At 42.6% G+C, this 17,693-nt stretch overlaps 1 pseudogene; it reads left to right on the forward strand.

Annotated features, from left to right (window-relative positions):
- Nucleotides 1-16,188, forward strand: part of LOC147725137 (putative methyltransferase DDB_G0268948) — a 513,848-nt pseudogene extending 497,660 nt beyond the window's left edge.
- The last annotated feature ends 1,505 nt before the right edge of the window (nt 16,189-17,693 follow it).

Genomic DNA, 17,693 nt, shown 5'->3' on the forward strand with positions numbered 1-17,693 from the left:
TTTTTTATGTGGGTATTCATCAACCACATTTTTATTGTATACTTTAACAAAGCATCGTAAATGCATTCTAATTTTATATTTTTAGATTGTAAACTGAGATTGTTCTATTTTTGTATACTTTGATGGTTTGAAACAAAAAAACAAATAAAGTTATTTGAATTTGAATTACCCCCTCAATTTAGCCATCCCATCTAAAAGAAATATAGTTTTTTGCCAACAACTTATCCCCATTTTTTTGAGGCAGCTACATGGATGATGACAGTTTTCACAAACCCATCTGCGAGCTTCAATCCCCCACACATGCCTCTGTGCCTAAATATCCTGAAGCTTTGCTTGTTTCCGATTCTGTTCTTTTCACGCAATAGCTACTTGTGTTATCAGTGTATGTCCTTTGGCTGCCTAGCCACTCACTAATTATCTCTTTGGATGTCTTTTGGCCTTTTCCTGAACTCTCTTTCTCAGGGTTAGAACATCCTTCGCCTACACCTCTCCTCCTACACTTCCTGCTTCTTGTAGCTTCTTAGTATATTGTAAATAACATGCCGGCCTCAGATAACTTTGTCTATGGAATGCTGAAAACAAGCTTGGAAGCAACAGCGTGAACCCTATGCACTGTTTAGGTTTTCTGCATGTATTACCACTTATCTACATTGTTCAAACTAATTAACCCTTCGCGTCACAATGTCTTCCGCAAACTATCCCTATACTACACAGATAGATGGATACATTTTTATTGCACAATTAATTAAAATCATTGCTATTCATACAAAAAAGTTTCAAAGCAATTTTTGTTCTCTATTAAAAAAGGAGTTCATATTAAAAGAAAGTTCATTACTGGCATGGTTGAATCTCATGGCGGTCGTCTACTGGTAAAATAGATCCGATTGCAGTCATGTATTTTACAAATTGGGCGGCCATCTGAGCTGAATCACCCTTCATGCACTCCTCTAGGGGCACTTGACATGTCCACACATTGAGCACCTGCCAGATTGGACATACCCAAAAGGTTTGCAAGGGGCCTAAGATCCTGCAAATGCATAATACATGAGTTAGGTTTTCTTCCCATTGCGCAACAACGGCATTGAGAAGGCATATCTGCCTTCTACCTCTGGCCATACTTGTACACCATCAGAGGATTTAAGCCAAAATGTAGTCTCATTAGATGATGTTTCACTGATGGCTTCATTGAAGATGGCAAATAGTGTGGTAGAGTTTCACAATCATAGAGTTTGACGCCCGGCTACCATGGGAGACATTTTTCACAGCAAGTGCATCATGTTCCGCTGACAAGATCTTCGCTTGTTTGGTAAGTACTTTTTCAACCACCCCTGTGGGCAGTCAACTGGCCCATATACATCTACCGTCTAGTGTGTCCAAGCAGGGGGTTAAAAATTGACTTCTGGTGGCTCTAGGATTGTTTAGCAGGGACCAGATGTGACTTTTTAGTGTAAGGTAACAGGCCTTTGTAGTTTATAATCCAGTGTTGGGATGACAAGCTTAACTCCGTACGGGATTGGGCTTGAGAGCTCGAGTTGGGTAGATGGAGCACTGTGCTAAAACAGGCTGATTGTGCTCTGTCTAACCAGGTGAACATTTTATCTTTGAAGGATAGTGCGCCAAAGGCTAAGGTCGGTAGAAGTTTGGTACCTATCAATCAGATAAATAGTGACAAATCAGGAGAATGAAGGGCTTTCTTGGTTCTTGAGAAACCCCCTCCAGGCAGCCAGCCACTCCTTACATTACAGCAATGTGCGGAGCCGGTCTTCCTCTGTGATCTATCCAGACTCCCAGGTACTTATAAGCGGCCGCTACCTCTATTGATTGCTGTATAATCATCCCCCAGTCAGTCACTTGCCTAAAGACCTTCCTGTAGGGCATACTGATTGCTTATATATATTGGAGCACCATCTGCTTCTTCAATAGACTGGTGGTAGTGGAGTGGGTGGTGAACCTGCCCAAGCCCTGTGCCCATAGATGTTTTCATAAGGGTTTATAGAAAAAAAAACAATGGAAATGTGTAAATCTGGGTGTCAGATTTGGTACAGTTAGGTGGTGTGTTCAGTAGATCCCTCATCAGGTGCTGATTATCAAAGTTGACCTCTATAAAATCCCCACTTGCCATTTTACCGGTTTGTCCCACCAATGCCACTCTCCTAGGCATAATATGTCTATAAACATTGTGCTTGGTCATCCACTGTAAGGCTTTAGTCGATAATTGCTCTGTGGACTCTGTCTGAGTTCTGTCCAGTTCTGGGTATTTTTCAAGATGAAATCAAATGGGCAGGCTACTGGGGGAAGGTCTAGCCTCATGTAGGCTTTGGCCCTATATGACTTCTGCCTATTTCTCTGCCGCTGTATCTCATAGGAACTCATCCACCCCACACCACTCTCTTTACCCACTGTAAAAGATTCAGAGTTCCTCAATCCTCATATATGTGGGTATCCTCTGTTACACTATTGGGCCTTTGTGAGGATTGGGTGGATTGTAGGGGTTGTGGACACTGACTAAAAGTTACTGCTGCCTTTAGACTGATCCTGGTCGAGAGTTGGAGGTTGGGATTAGAGCAACCCTCCCTTCCCTTAGCCCCCCTAAGGGTAGTTATCCTCTGTTGTGGTATTTCAGAGAGGCCAGTCAAGCCTGGGGGCTGGGTAGAGGGAGGCTACAACTATGTGTTGCATGTTGAGTATGCATCACTATGGTACAGATACCTACATATTTCCTTTTGTAATGTGATATGTCATACAATAATCCTCTCTATTACTTATAAACAATTGGAAGAAAGATTGATTGTTACAAAAATATCTGGGGTATCACAAGCAGAATATTGATCACCACAACAGTGGGAAAAAATTGAATATATAGGTAACTTTCCACACCCAAAGACCTGCGAAATGATACACTATACTAAGGATCTACCGTCATATATCCAAAACAACCCACACACCACACAGTTGCAAACTGACAATCTCTAACTCTCCAGCGTTCAAAGACAACACCTCTGCTACCATCTACAGAAACTGATTCGTCTTTATTCAAGCCAATAATGCCAACCTAGATTAATTTGAATCCCTATTTCCCATGCTATGGAATGACATTATTCATTTGCCTTTACTCACTTGCACAATTCATCCTCCCCCAACCAACCTCTCCCACTGGTGACAGCACAAAAAAATCTCACGACTCACACCAAAGACTTTAACTTTACCCCTCCTCCACCCCTCTCTCTGCCTCCCCCTGACCCCTAAGTGGTCATGATACATCTTACCTACTGTACCATACTAAAACCCCTCACTTGTACTCCAAAGACTTGGTTAACCAGACCAGTTCTGAGAAACATCACTAATTCGACTCCCTAACCCCCTGTTGATTCTTCCTTCACACACTCCCTATCCTGTGAACCTCTTTCACACAGGCCTTTCATGAGGTTGGGGAAACCAAAGGTGGTGATGGACGGAGCGTTGACAGTACAAACACTCACCCCCAGTCAACTGATCTGGGTTTAATCCATCACCGTTCTTTAGCCCACTCTGCCACCCCAGTTCAGACATGGCCATATGCAAATCAGTCTGACCCTGTGCCTCATGGGAACAGTCCAACCGGAACTGCCAAGCCATGTCTTCCCTGGACTAGAATCAAGCTTCCCAGGACCGGTTTCTGGCATTACAGCCGTCTTCAGCCGGGCTTGCTTGAATCCAGTGCAAAGTGAGCAAGGGACTCACGTCTGAGCATACCCTGCCAACTTAGGGCGAACAAAGAAAAACCAAAGGAAATGATGGACGGAGCGTTGACAATACAAGCACTCTCCCCCAGTCAACTGATCTGGGTTTAATCCATCACCGTTCTTTAGCCCACTCTGCCACCCTAGTTCAGACATGGCCATATGCAAATCAGTCTGACCCTGTGCCTCATGGGAACAGTCCAGCCCGAACTGCAAAGCCATGCCTTCCCTGGACCGGAAACTAGCTACCGAGGACCAGTTTCTGGCATTTCAGCCTTCTTCAGCCGGCTTGCTTGAATCCAGTGGCAAATTGAGCAAGGGACTCACGTCTGAGCATACCCTGCCAACTTATGGCGAACAAAGAAAAACCAAAAGGAAATGATGGACGGAGCGTTGACAATACAAGCACTCACCCCCAGTCAACTGACCCGGGTTTAATCCATCACCGTTCCTTAGCCCACTCTGCCACCCCAGTTCAGACATGGCCATATGCAAATCAGTCTGACCCTGTGCCTCATGGGAACAGTCCAGCCCGAACTGCCAAGCCATGCCTTCCCTGGACCGGAAACAAGCTACCGAGGACCGGTTTCTGGCATTTCAGCTTTCTTCAGCCCGGCTTGCTTGAATCCAATGGCAAAGTGAGCAAGGGACTCACGTCTGAGCATACCCTGCCAACTTATGGTGAACTAAGAAAAACCAAAGGAAATGATGGACGGAGCAATGACAATACAAGCACTCACCCCCAGTCAACTGATCTGGGTTTAATCCATAACCGTTCTTTAGCCCACTCTGCCACCCCAGTTCAGACATGGCCATATGCAAATACGTCTGACCCTGTGCCTCATGGGAACAGTCCAGCCCGAACTGCCAAGCCATGCCTTCCCTGGACCGGAAACAAGCTACCAAGGACAGGTTTCTGGCATTTCAGCTTTCTTCAGCCCGGCTTGCTTGAATCCAGTGGCAAAGTGAGCAAGGGACTCACGTCTGAGCATACCCTGCCAACTTATGGTGAACAAAGAAAAACCAAAGGAAATGATGGACGGAGCATTGACAATACAAGCACTCACCCCCAGTCAACTGATCTGGGTTTAAGGGTATGCTCAGACGTGAGTCCCTTGCTCACTTTGCCACTCTGATACCTTCAGGTCTGGCTATCTCTATATAAGACTCTTGAATAAATAAGTTAATTATAGATTTCCTTTTTTAACTTTAAATTTAGACTACAATAAAACTGAATATTCAGGTAGCATACTCAGATGGGTCCTTACCAGGTGACACAACAATTGTACCATGGGCCCTAATGGAGGCAAGGAAATGGGCATTATTACCCCTCCAAGATAGCCATTGTTTGGAAGCAATTGACTCCTAAAATCCGTGAACCTAGACCTCTCTTCAGGCTGCATTTATGAAAGGATGGCCAAGTCTTTCTTATGCTACACAATCATTTAAGTCCTTCAAAAAAGGAGGCCTCCTCATTCAGCATTTAGCTTCAGAGATATTTGCTGTTTCTTATTTGGATTTAAATCATGTTTATTGATTAGCACATATCAGGCAATCACAATCACATTGTCACTACTGATATGTTTCTCACTAATAATCCATTCTACAGTTGTCTGCGAGCAACTATCTCTTAGTTATTTCAATAAAAAAGAAAACATTTCTAATCTCCTTCAGATATATAATTTTCACATATAAATGAGTGGGTGGAAAAAAGGCTTAGCTGGGCAAAATATCAAGATTAGAAGGATAGTGGATAACTAAAAGAAGAAGTATTAGAATGCACTAAGGAAGGTAACAGACATACTTGCTTTTGGAACAGTACAAAGTAGAAAGATCGGCAGGGGGAAGGAATATGGCGGGCTAGTGCTACCCCGTCTCAGCTACACCACGAAGCTCCTGGCCGGCTTTCTCGCAGCAGCGCGTATTGCAGCAAAGAATGCTTTCATCAGAATAAGAAGAATGCCCAAGAACTGCCATACCTGTGTTAGAACTTAATATGCCTATGGTAGCTCTTTCTATGGCTGGGACGGATCTTGCTTACTTAGATGCTTGGGCATGCAAAGAGTTTTTGGCAGCTCTGGCTGTCTTCTCGGTGGGTGTGTTGGCTGGCTGGCGCCTGCGGCTCCTGCAGTTCGGGGCTCTATTGGTCGTGCCTTTCCAACCTTATGTTGGAATCTACATTGTTGAAAGGAATGGCGCCACCGAAGAACACAGCAAAGCCAGCCCGGGATGAGAGGACTGCTTGCTTGCAAGGAGCCCCTCAGGGCAATGAGGCTCTGATACCTGGAAATGCTAGAAATGGGACAAAAGGAGGTTTGACAAGGACTGGCAAACCCGCACATTGTCTGCTGCAAGCTGGTAAATATGCTGAATTAATCTTGGAGGGGTGGTGGTGGTTCAAACAGCTGATGCAATCGCTATTGAAATGATTTTGTGTAGTGCTGGCAATATTGTTGCACAGAAGGTGGTCACAAATAGCAGTTTCTCTTCAGAACCGGGTCCAGCACAGGCCAAGGATACTTTGTTGCACTCTGTAGGGCTAGCAGAATTGGAGATAGATCCGAGTGATGTTGCTGTTGCTGGACCTGCAAATGTGTCTTCCTCAGGCTATACGGAGTGCCTAGTGTTGAGGGATACTCTGGCTATTATAGATGATTTAATATTGGAAGAGGTTGATGTAGCTGCAGGGGGCGATAAAATGGCTGATGGCAATGGCGAGAGCCCAATTAGTATTTCCCAGGATTCTAATATGTCTAGCCCTGAGGTGGATGGGGACAGATCCGAAACTTTGTAGGGGGCCAAGGGACTCCTACATATATGGATCAGGGTGCCAAACCATAAAGAGGGAACTCAACTACGCGCGACATTTTGCCTGATATTACGATCACTTGGAAGAACAGGCGGGCCTGCAACATACTCTCAACTCCTCCATTGGGAATAAAAATAATTAAAATGAATCTAAGGTAGCCAACCCTCGCAAGAAGGTGACATATCTGCAAGGACACAGTTGGCATAACAGTTCCGGCGTTCGTCAGAGAGTTGGCCTGGAGAGTAGCCCTTTACAAAAAGGGGTTCAAGCAAACAGAGAGGTTAAGTCATTGATCTCCCGCTTGTCTGGCTCCGACCCGGCTTGAAAAATGGGCAAAGTATGGAAAATACCAGGGATCAGGAGATACACTTAACAGCACAAGATGCCAGCTTTGAGGAACCAACCATCGTGGATCATCTTAACGAGAACTGCCTAGAGAGTGCCCCCTGCCCTAATGGGGTACCAGCGCTGGAGTTAGGGGATATGACATGGGTAATTACTTTGGATATAACAGACAGGACGGAAGACCAGTCGTCTGCTAAGGAGCCGTCACTCACTGCAATACTGCAGGCATTACAATAGCAATGACGGGAAGCACACAACTATCATGCCCAGATCATAGCTGATTACCTTGTTACTCAACAATCACTTAAGGAGGTGAAGGGCACAGTAGCTGGAATAACAAGGGACATGGCTGAGTTACAAATTAGGGTCGCAGAGACAAAAGAGACTGTCTCAACTACAGCTAAGACAGTGCAGTCCCATGATGTGCAGCTTTTGGCCTGTCAAGCTAAAATTGAAGACTTGGAAAACCGGCAACGCTAGAATAATATAAGATTATTTGGGGTTCTGGAAGGCAAAGAGGGATCAGATCCTCGTGCCTATGTAGTTCAACTTCTTCAAAAGGCCTTCCGGACCTGTCAGATTGGGATTGGGATAGCTCTCTATATCCCCAACCTATTTTGATTTTTGGGGGGAATTTCTTGTTAAGGCAGGCATTACCTTTAAATGCTCAGCCTCGTTCCCCAATAGCTGTTGACTCCTTCTCAGTTTTTTTTAGATCTGATTTAAGCAGAACTACAATGGAGAAACAATGGAAAATGAGACAACTTATTGATCTGATTAAAGCCAAAGGGGCTCACATTTTTTTGCAGGAACCAGCTCGGCTGAAAGTCATTAAAGATGGGCATTCACATTTTTTTAACGGATATAGAGGCTAAACAAGTTTTGAGCAAGTGGAAGATGGCAAGAACATCTGGTAGGATTGGTAGATCTAATAGATCTGACGGTGTTTAGTATTCTGTAAGAAGATAAAGGGGGCAGAGATATGTGGCATATAATGTATTGGAGATAGGGATTGGGAGGTCTCTGAGGTTATTAAAAGCCAATATGTTTTATTTTCGCTATTGCACTGTGTTGCATCTCCCCTAGTTTCTCTTCTTTCCTGACCTAGGAAGGTTCATCCTCTTGCCCTTGTGCAATATACTAGTTATGCTTGGATTTATACTTGGAAGAGATACCATTGCCTGTGTCAACACAGCAGTGGCGGCTTTCGATGCTGCAGGGAAGTTAAAAACTAACCTGGGCATGGTTCAATGAGATGCAGAAAAAACATTTGACTGGGTGGCTTGGGAATATCTTTGGGCAACACTTACTGCATTTGGGGTCAGGGAGAAATTTCAGAAATGGGTCCAAGCAATGTACCATAGCAATATGGCTAGATTACTTTACTCTAATATTCAAACAGTTCCTTTTTCCATCCTCTGCAGCACAAGACAGGGTTGTCCCCTTTCTTTCCTCCTTTTTGCTCTCTATATAGAGCCATATATTAGGGCACTTCTGGCCAATGTCATGATATGTTCACTGAACATTGGGCAGCGCTCGCTGAAAATCATGCCTACGCGGATGACATTGCTATTTTTTCAGCTGAGCCAAAATTGGCAACAGAAAACATTAACATGGAAACTAAGAAGTTTAGCATTTTTTCAGGCTACCAATTAAACAGTAAGAAAACGCAAGTGCTTCTTAGCTTCCAGCCGGAAATCCAGATGGAAGAGACATGCCCGACTGCTATGTATTTAGGGGTACATATTTCGCCTAAAGTTGAATTTATCCATTCATTAAATTATTATCCTCTTTAATTTGTTATTACAAAGCAACTGAAACTGTGGCACAAGCTTCCAATGAGTAATTTGGGTAGGTGCAACATCATTAGGATGAAGATACTACCTGCATTTTTTTACTTATTCAGGTCAATCCCACTGCGAATTCCCAATTTGTGTTTTACTAAATTGGATGGGGTTTTGAGTAGTTTTATTTGGGGCTATAACAAATCAAGATGTGCTATTGGTTTAATGAAGTTTTCCTACAACCATGATTTTAAATTCTATTTATGGGCTGCATTTGTTGGTTGCCTGTGCAGTCTTTTGAATCCAGATAAAGCAGATTTTTGGCACTGGTTTGTTCTTGGCCCAGAAAGCCAGATGTTTTTACATTGAAACAATGACACTAACTACTAAACGTGTACTGTTTAAAACTATTAGAGACTGTGTTTATATATGGCAGGGTATCAAAGCTAGATCTTCTCTTTCTCTTAAACATGACAAGCTTCCTCTATGGAATAACCCAATGCTGCCTAGGATATTTCAAGATCCTATGGGCCTACAATGGAAAAAGAATGGTCTGTACCATCTCGGGAAATTGTATGATTGTAATGTTTTCAAATCATTTAAGAACCTACAACTAACGTTTGATATTCCTCAATGGATGTTTTTTAAATATATTCAGGTTAGGGATTATTTTGTTAGACACTAAGCTATCCTGATTGTTTCAGGCTCAGAGGTGTGGGAGTGCTTGTGTCCTCGGAACCGGCAGGCCACTATAATACTATTTGTTGTTAAACTCCGACTTGGGGTCGAATATACATTTATGATAGCTGAAAAGATTCTTGTTTATGAGGAGGGTAGTGGCTGGCATAGATCTATACCTGCAATTATGTGTGGTGCTGCCCGGCTGGCGATTGCTAGAACCTGAATCTCTCCCAAACCTTCAACTGTGACAGAATGGTGGTTAATTGCCGGGGAAAGAGAGAAGGAGCTAAAGCAAGGGGTATTCATGCTTTGCAAAAATGTGGGTTTATATGGGGCTGCTTAGACGACTCATAGGCGAACTTTCTGATGGGATTAGCATGTGTTTCTTATTTGTGTTGTTTTAGCATCCTTTGTTTTTCAGATCATTTTTTGTATATCCATATTTTCATGTTTATTTATATTCTACCAATATTATACTTCTTTGCTACCACCCCTGTATAATCTCCACCTTCTCTTTCTCTTTTTCCCTATATTGTAATACTGTGGAGTAGAATTATTCCTGAATGCATTTCATTTTGACAATAAAAACTTTTATTAAAATAAAAACAAAGAATAAAGATCCTCAAAGGGGCCCTCCCTCAGTCTCAATATTCCATGACACACAGGGGTTCAACCTGTTTCATTAAACCTACTCAGTTCATCAAGGCACTCAGAAATAAGGTGTAGGATTAGTTCCTTATCTGAACCCACCTAGCAATGATTTGACTGCTTACACGTTCTGTACTTTAGACCAAAGGCCTGGTCCCAAATTAGCAACCTCCTTTAGAAATGCCAGAAGTTCCTGACTCCTGCTTGCATGAGTTCACTCAGGCCAGAGAATAGAAGAAGTCTCCTTTGTCCTATCAGGAGCAACCATTTCAAGGAGCCTTCTGTATGCAGCATGTAGTCTTGTCGCTCCAGGCTTCAGAGTTCAACTATTATAGTGGCTCTATTAGTGCCCTTGCTTCAGTGATTCTGGATCCCATCTTCTCCAGAAGTTCTTCCACCGGGTTGGTTGACCTCTCCAACTTTTCAAGCTTCTTTACTAAGGTTACCTGTGCTTCTATCATTACTTTTTGGCCAATGGCAATCCAATCTCCGAGCCTTCGGTGTCTTCCTCTTAAGCATATCTTTTCTGTAAGAACCAAAAGAGTCCAACAATTCAAAATCAATAAATTACAATGAAGCACCCGTGGCTCCACAATGATGACAGAGAGTAGTAGATTTCAAAACATTGATGTTTATAAACAGACTAACAAAGTTACAGCTTAACTCGTTCTAATTAGTTGTGAATCCATAATCAGTTCTGAAAAGTCTTTGATATACTTCTAGGAGGTCAAAACTAGCAAAAGCATGGACAGGTTATAAAATGATTGTCATATCCAAATCAAATCGTCTATGGTTTCCATTGCAAGAACATTTCCTAATACTTGCTAAAAAGTCAAAGATGAAGTTCAGGGAAAGATTAAGCAGCAGGTGTCAACAATTGAACTCCTTAAAGACAGCACCAAATGAAAATGTATTCAGGTAGAAAACAATGTCTGTTCAAGAGTTTAACTATGTGAACAGGGATAATAAAGCCTAGAGTCTCAAGAGAGTGTAAAGGTCCATCTGCACCTGAATGTATGTAGGATCTTATGATCTGATCTTACTCAGCAAAGCACAATGAATACAAGAATTATTACTTATTGTTCAAGTTTAAATTCAAATCCACTTTATTTGGGGGTAACAGTACCAATAAAAGTACATAAAATGATCAAAATAATCAAACATATCATAGAACACAATTAGAAAGGTCAACAATAAAATCCCCCCAATTTATAAAAAATACAAACTTAAGATAGCCATAATTCCCACAGAGAAAATACCTAACAAAACTAAATATTTCTGATCTCCTGCTGGCCTTCATACATATCTTGTGAAGGAGGCTACATCTCGGCCAGTCTACCTCATGTACAGGTGTTAAAATGTAATGATCAGCTTGTTAAGAGATACATTGATTGGCTTCACACATAATTTAACAATAACAGCACAGTTCCAATGAGCATATTGTTGGAACTTTGCTTCTGAGTCAGAAAAAGATTATGCAGAGCATATAGAAACACATCATTTCATTTAACATAAGGCCTCTCAAATCAAGGACTACAGTTACTATGAATCCACTTCAATTATGCTTAGTTATAACAATGAAAAATATCATTAGGATTAAACTTAAACGGATGTCACATATACATATATACCTTAATCATAGATTATTGTGTGACACCCATGTTAAGTTTGATCCTATTTATATTTTTTTATGTTATAACTATGACTTCCCCCTCTAATGACTCAGAGTCATCACATAAAACATTTGTAAAGCATGTTTATACCTATATTTAAAATGTCAGTTGTTGCTTCTGCTGTTTATGCCTAGACTCCTCAAGACTCTGTCTCGTCATAAAGATAAAATTGAATCTCCTCAAGCTCCACCTCTTCTCTTGTTATTCACCCACTTCCTTTTCTCAACAATTTTCCTCCTTTACTCATTACAGTGCTTCTTCCAGTCGTCCCTCTAGTCTATCTCCTACACAATGATGAATAAATACTTGACACAGCAATGATTAATATGGAGGTCAATATAGTCCCTAATATCTCACTCCCTATACCACTAAAAAAGCTACCTATTGCAGAAAAACCTCTCCCAATTGCCTGCAAGGCACCCATTTTCCATTTCTTTGTTTCTAATTTTTTCAGCTCATGGGAAACACCAAAATAATGCTATTTATGAACTTGTGGCTCTTGTCAGGCACATAAGTGCAGCACTTATGAACATTTAACATACAACAAACTCCTCCCTCTTTTGTGAGTGAAATATCTGCAGCAAGCCTATGTTGAAGAACCATAGCCCAAATATCAACAAGTTCTGAATTCATAGCAGATCATGATCCGGGTGTATTAGAAGGCTTTCGGTCAAGTAAGATAGACAGTTTTCTAATCTTCAAGTCATTTGAAACTGCTCTGACAGAAGAAAGTGCCACAAATGTCACCTACTATCTGGGAAGCTCTACTCTTGTTCCTCTCATGAAACATCCCTTCCTTGTCATCTAATGTATTACCATGATATACCTCAGGAAGCATTAAAGGTATAAAGACACATACTGGCACATGCATCAAGCTAGGATTTTGCGAGTCCTTAATTGCGAATATTAAGGATTCGCAATTAAGGACTCACAAAATCCTATGCATGTAGGAATCGCTATAATAAAAGCGATTCCTAAACATTCCTTATTTGCGACTCGCAAATTGCGAATCACAAATAAGGAATAGCTTTCCATTCATTCCTATGGGCCTACAGGCCCATTGGAATGAATGGGAAATTGCGCATGCAATTTCAGGCTGCAATGGGGTCAAAAGGACACCCTGTTGCACCCCTGGAATTGGCCTGTGTACATATGTTGCAAACACACATGCCCTAAGGGCATATGGGTGTGCAACATGAAACTTTGAAAAAAGCACAAAAGGGCTTTTTTCAAAGGTTTAGCAAATTACCATGAAGTCAACTTCATGGTAATTAGCGACCCTATTAGCAAAATCGCTAATTTTTCAACTTTAATGCGTTGCATTTAAGGTATCTCGATTTGGGATTCCTTAAATGCAATCGCAATTTAAGTAATCGCAATTTAGAGATTACACAGAGCAGATCCTTTATTGGACGCGATTGGAAAGGCCTGCTAAAAAGGAAAGAGAAAGGAAAGTTCAATCTCCATCACATTGGGAATTCGTTCAACCCAGAGAACGACATCACCACTAACTATCTCACGTTGTGTAAAGAAGTAACCAAAAAGCTCGACGATACTGTACCCCTGAAAGTAATCAGGAAAAGAGGAAGACCCTCCGCGCCCTGGTACACGGATAACCTGAAGGCACTGAAAAGAGCCTGTAAAAACGCCGAAAGGATGTGGAGAAAAAATTACTCGGAGCCGGAGAAACTGATATGGAGACAAACCATTGTAAGATATAAAAAAGATATCATCGCAGCCAAAGCAAACTATTTCGCCGACTTACTACTCCACAGCTCTAATAAGTCCCGTGACACTTTCAGGATAATCAGAGAGTTATCCAATCCGGATTGTGCGAACAGTCAAATTAAGCCCTCACAAGAATTATGCGATGACTTAGCTTCCTTCTTTCAGGAAAAAATCACTAAAATCATTGAGGGAATGAAGGGTGCTTCCATCTCCTCTGAGCAGGATAATAGTAACCCCGAGAATAGGGAGAAGAGCGAAGACAACGCAGGACGACCCAACCCAAAGGCTACCTTAGAAAATTTTAAAGTCCTTACAAAACAAGACTTCACAAAAACTGCTCTTAATACAACCTCAGGGTCCCCTTTGGACCCTTTGCCTCACAAAATAGTAAAGGAGTTCAGGGATGACCTTTTCCCAGTATTGCAACAGCTTTGCAATCAATCCCTCATTTCTGGCACAGTACCAAAAGAATGGAAATTGGCGGTTGTTACCCCCCTATTAAAGAAACCTAATCTAGACCCGAACTGCAAAAAAAACTACCGTCCTATATCGCTCCTGCCATACCCTATAAAGATCATAGAGCGGTGGGTCAGCAGATCCCTTGCCCTCTTCCTAGAAACCAACAACATCCTGGAAGAGGAGCAATTCGGTTTCAGACCAGCTCACGGAACCGAGTCAGCTCTGCTGACAGTTCTGGATGACCTGCGAATGAGGGCGGACAGGGGGGAATCAGCAATCCTAATTCTGCTGGACCTGTCCGCCGCATTCGATACGGTGAGCCACGACATCCTGCTGACAAGACTAAAAAACATTGGAATCGGCGGAGTGGCGCTCGATTGGTTTCACTCCTATTTAAAAGACAGATGGCAGGCAGTAGCCATCCCCCCATATCAGTCGGAATTTGTTAAAGTCCCACATGGCGTCCCACAAGGGTCCGCAATCAGTCCGATACTTTTTAATGTATATATGCAACCCCTGTTGGGCATTATCAAGGCCCACGGTATTAGCGTGATCAACTATGCGGACGACACGCAGCTGATGATTTCCCTTGATGGTGCCCAGGCCAACTCACTCACGGCTTTCCATACCTGCATGGCAGAAATGACACTCTGGCTAAACCAGAACTCACTACAATTTAATAGTGATAAAACGGAAATAATGCACTGCGCAGTTGGCAGAATTACCAGAAGTCTACCCACCAATTTCTGGCCCTTGGACTCGGGGGAGTCATTAACCCCAGTGAAATCAGTGAAGAATCTCGGAGTCAGCTTTAACGACTGTCTGAGCTTAGAGACCAATGTCAACAAGCAGATGAGTAGCTGCTTTGCTTTAATGAGAGGACTGCGAAAGCTGCTACCCCTCTTACCAGCGCAGGTCAGAACCACCATAGTTAGGAGCACCATTCTCAGCCGCCTGGATTACTGTAATGCTCTGCTTCTGGAATCCCCGGCCTATTTGATCTCCAGACTGCAAAGCATCCAGGCGGCAGCAGCGAAGCTGGCACTCTCCCGAGAGCGAAGATCCTCTACCACCCTCGCTCTAGCCGATCTTCACTGGCTACCTGTACATCAAAGGATCTGCTTTAAATCCCTCTGCATTGTCTTTAGGGCAGTACACGGAATGGGCCCCCGACCACTTCAAAAGAAATTCAAATGGTATATACCCACACGGTCCCTCCGTTCCTCATCTTCCAACCTGATAAGCATACCCAGGATCAGGAAAGCCACTTATGGTGGCAGAGCTTTCAGCATAGCCGCAGCCCATCTGTGGAACAAATTGCCTATCGACATCAGGAAAACAGACGAACTGATGGCTTTCCGTAAAAAGGTGAAAACATGGCTCTTCCCCAAAGTTTAATCTCACCAGAACTTTATACTATCCCCCTCCTCTGATGCACAGTATTTTCAGCAATATGTACACAGCGCCAGGATGCCCGTAGGGTTGCAGAAGCGCTCTACAAATGCTATAAATAAATAAAATAAATAAACTTACATTGCGATTTATGCATTTGGGATGATGCATGCCAAATGCAAAAATACCAGTACCAGAGGGGCAGATTCTGAGAATCTGCCTGTTTGCGACCGTTTTTTCCTTTGATGCATGTACCTGATAGATAATAGACTGCAGGAATAACAGGATTATTTCAACCAAACTGTCCTACCTACATTTCAGACCTATATGAATTCTCACTCTGCCCCATCTGACGGTATTTAATCTTTTAATTTCTTCTCATAGTTCAAGGTTTTCCTATGCCAATCCAAACTCAGCTTTGGGAGTACCATTATCAATGTGACATGAATAAAAACACATGAATGAAAGAGCGATTGAGTGAATCGTCACTATCAGGATTTGGAAAATTCATATGCCCTTGCATTTTCACTCAGGCTCAGGAATCATGGTGTCATACCACTCCTGGAAGCAATGTGCAACCAAAATTGTGTCAGTACACAATAGTGGAGTAGCTACCGTTAATGAAGCAAGAGCATTAGTACTGGGGACCAGAGATGCGCGAGTACCATTGTTTTTTTTCTACAGAACGGGGGGGGGGGAGCTTTTTCATGTTTCTGCTCAGGCCCATTCTCTCTTACTGTGCCACTCGTGCACTTCTTTTCACCAATGTTTACTTTGATCACCCTGCCTCCATACAGTGTTGTCTGATTTGTGATGAGCCATACACTTTATTCACTCTCTCCATTTCCTGTTGCAGGCTTTTGAGGATCATGGGGAGCTCTTCTGCAGACACTGAATTAGAGGTCTGCAACAACTACTACTGTGTGTTGGCCCGAAAATCTGCCTCATAGATGGTGCTGCTTATAACTACATTGTGAATAGGTTCTCTGTGAATGAGTTTCATTGGTCTTAATAACCACCACATGATGCACTACAAATCAAAAATAAATTTATATCATTTTACTACTGGACATACAGTGTTTTCTGACTTTTTCTGCTGTACCATCAGGTGGATTTACAATAATTTTACAAAAGAGATTGTGTAATAATGAAAGAGATCGCCTTGAGTAGGGGTGTAGAAAATAGGTGTTGTATGTGTTACAAAATGACTTTACTTATGGAGGAAGTAGGGCAATTTCTGCATGTTCCAGAATTACACAAATGTTTACCCTCAAAAGAAGGAGTAAAAAAAAAATATGTAAATTGATACTTGTATAGCGCACTACTCACCTGCAAGGGTCTCAAGGCGCTTGTACGAATACCGCTGTGGAACCCATCCTGGCTTTCCCTGTGGGGCGTCCACTCCTGGGCACCCCCAAGGTGGAGGCCAGGCATCCTTAGCGTTGTGGGGGCCGTTGTGGAGATTAAGCAAGCTATTGCCCAGAGTTGCAGAGTGGGACTCCATGATTGGAATAGGCACCGAGGCGAGAATTATCAGGTCTGTGGAATTTTGAGCCCAAGACCCGCCGAGGCAGGGAATTGAAGCTATCAAGTTTTAAAAGAGGCAGCACATGTGAGGAATTAGTGGGTGTGATTTCCTACACACATAAGCAATCTTGCACTGTGCTGCCTATGTTGTCTATGTTCTGTGTGTGTTTGAAGAAGCACACCCATTTGCCATCTGTTTTGTAACAATTGTTTGTGCTAGAAGAGCTACATGTTCTGTAATGATGTTTGGTGAACAACTTTTCACTATCCTAAAAATATAAACATGTAACAATGGCATGAAGATGATGAGTGTAGGGTGAAAGGTTGGTCGCAGGGAAGCCTACTATGGAGGCACTAACTTGAGGTGTGGACTATGGAGGTAACCCTGTGTGCAAACGTGGGTTTGTGCAGCGGAGCACAGGATGCAAAGAGGAAGCAAAGGGGAACACTGTGTGCACATGTGTGCTACAAGTAGGGGTCATCTATTAGGAGTACTTTCCTGAAAGTCTATAGACTATTCATGCACCAACTGAACAGATATAGTTTGTCCGTCAACTCCTGCCCCGCTGAATTTATAAAACAAGAGAACATTTACACTGTAGAACACAGCAGATGGATTGCCCTGTAGTGCTTGCATCTTGCAGGTAAAAATCGATGACAATCTGTTTCGATTTATGAACTATAATAGTGTTTTAATCTTAAGGAGGAAGGGAGCACCGTGCCTTGCATTCCAGCACTCAGTTTGCCCCAATGCAGTACGGTAAATGCAGTGGATGATACTTCAGAGACTGCCTTTAGAATGGTAACTACTAAAAACTTGTAATTGAAGAGAGTGTTATTATGCACTGGATTTACCACAGTGTACCTGGACCAGTTGTGTGCTGGTATGCCATGCAATGTGCTAGCTCCTCCTTTTGAGATTCAAACA

This window comes from Lissotriton vulgaris, chromosome 4_1 (genome assembly GCF_964263255.1).
Source record: "Lissotriton vulgaris chromosome 4_1, aLisVul1.2, whole genome shotgun sequence".
NCBI classification, from domain to species: domain Eukaryota; kingdom Metazoa; phylum Chordata; class Amphibia; order Caudata; family Salamandridae; genus Lissotriton; species Lissotriton vulgaris.